Below are 2,500 nucleotides of genomic sequence, written 5' to 3'. Positions count from 1 at the left end.
TTTTTTATTATTATTATTATTATTTTTTTTTTTGCCAGCCGCCCCTCCTTATCGTTGTTTTTTCCCACCCACTTCCGGCCGGCCGGCTTATTTTGTTCAATTGTTTATTTTTTATTTATTTTATTCTATTTTTAGTTGTTGTTTTTTGCCAGCCGGCCTTCCTTATCGTTGTTTGGTTTTTTTGTCCCTCCCACTTACCCGGCCGGCCGGCTTTTTTTCCCAATTGTTTTATTTATTAATTTATTTGCCAGCCGGCCCTTCTTATCGTTGTTTATTTATTTTTTTTCCTCCCACTTACCCGGCCGGCCGGCTTTTTAAAATTATTATTATTTTTTTTATTTCTTTATTATTATTAATATATATTTTTTTGCCAGCCGGCCCTCCTTATCTTTAATATTTTGTCCCTTCCACTTACCCGGCCGGCCGGCTGTTTTTAATTTATTTGTTTAATTTTTTTTATTCATTGATTTTATTTTTTTATTTATTTATTTTTTTCCAGCCGGCCCTCCTTACGTTGTTTATTTCTTGTCCCTCCCCCTTACCCGGCCGGCCGGATTTTTTAAATTTTATTTTATTTTATTTATTTATTTTTGCCAGCCGCCTTTTTCTTTTCTCAGTTCATCTTTCGCCAGGCGGCCCTTCTTATTGTTGGTTAATTTGGTTCCAGAGGTTCTATATTATTTAGCGGTTCGCTTCCAGGTTTTCTGCTTCATCAGCACCGAACAGTTTCTTAAAGATCCCGTCTTTGTTCTCCATATAGGGATGTCGGAGCAGTTAGTTTCGGGCTCTGATAAATGACAGCTCGTTGCACTCAAGTAAGTAATGCTCGAGGTTTTCTTGGCTCCGACGACCGCATAGGGGACAGTTCGAGTCTTTGGTTGGTGCGATAGTTTCTCCAGTTTAGTTCCAGGGTGCTTGTCCTGGCGCAGAAGAGGTTGCCAGAGTCCAGGTTATTTTGCATAAATTTCTTCTTCCGTTTTTATTTTTTATTTTCCATTGCCTGTATTGTGATAAGGAGGGTTTACTTGCATGTTTCTTCGTTATTGATACCTTCGTGTGATCTCCTGGGTACAAGTTGGCTTTGGTATTCGTCGTCCTCGAGTGTCGAAAGTCCCCCCGAGCTCCGAGTGTCCAGGAGCTTTTGTAACACTCCGCCACACCGAGGGGGACATTCGAGATTGACCCTCAGAGCGCCTACCCTCAACGGAAATGAACCCGTTCAGGTCATCAGGATCTTGTAAGCTTAATAATACGCATATGTCGGTCCACTGCAATGGAAGAGTTACTGTAAACTACTACTACTATTATTATTATTATTATTATTATTATTATTATTATTGTTGTTGTTGTTATTGTTCTTATTGTTGTTATTGTTATTGTTTTTATTATTATCGTTATTATTGTTGTTATTGTTATCGTTATTACTATCATCATCTATCATTCTAATACTACGCCATTTTCCCCAGACATAGTTCACTGGCCCCCCACTCTCGCCAATGACTGGTCGTCAACCATTTTCATTCGTTCATCCTTAATTACAAGTTTTCATTAATTTCAATTTCAAACACTGTCTGCCACTCGTCGAGGTTCCCTGTGATTGTGTTGGTTTGTCGTGGTGGTGGTTGTGGTGGTGGTTGTGGTGGTGGTGGTGGTTGTGGTGGTGGTGGTGGTGGTGGTGAATGGTGGTGGTTGTGGTGGTAGTGGTGGTGGTATTGTGTCTCAATCCCTACGTATGTGTGTGTGTGTGTGTGTGTGTGTGTGTGTGTGTGTGTGTGTGTGTGTGTGTGTGTGTGTGTGATTCACCATGGCCTTGGATCACGTGTTGACCTCGTGATCGACAACTATTTCCCTCCCGTAAGCAAGCTCAGAGCTCGTAAATGACCGATCTATGGGTAATGCTGTGACCTTACACGCACCCCCCCCCCAAACTCCCCACCTACGAGAGTTGGAGTAACGAAGCGCAGCGATACTGAAATTATTTCAGCCATGGTCAGGATTCGAACCCGGACCGTCGTAGTGACAGCCGGGGACTCTACCAACCGCGCCACCGTGTGTGTGTGTGTGTGTGTGTGTGTGTGTGTGTGTGTGTGTGTGTGTGTGTGTGTGTGTGTGTGTGTGTATGTGTGTGTATGTATGTATGTATGTATGTATGTGTTTGTGTGTGTGTGTGTGTGTGTGTGTGAGAGAGAGAGAGAGAGAGAGACAGAGAGAGAGAGAGAGATAGAGACAAGCGACCAGCCACCACCGACATGGAAAGACAGACGCCATTTTGTCAAAGCAAGATGGAGGACTTAACTTTTCTGGCCACCAGGGATTAAGACCCAGATACATTGTCCCAGAGTCCCTTTTCGTCACTTTTTTTTTTCTTTCATCTTCTGTCCTTTTTACGTCCTTTTTTCGAAAAAATACGGGAAAGACATCTACAATATTCCTTTGTTTGTTTGTGGGGGCAAACTGAAAACAGCGGAAAATTGCTAGGTATAAAACGACAGCGGGAAGA

Source organism: Oratosquilla oratoria, chromosome 18, assembly GCF_046742065.1.
Source record: "Oratosquilla oratoria isolate Oo_2021 chromosome 18, ASM4674206v1, whole genome shotgun sequence".
Taxonomy (NCBI): Eukaryota; Metazoa; Arthropoda; class Malacostraca; order Stomatopoda; family Squillidae; genus Oratosquilla; species Oratosquilla oratoria.
Note: the sequence above shows the minus strand (reverse complement) of the source record.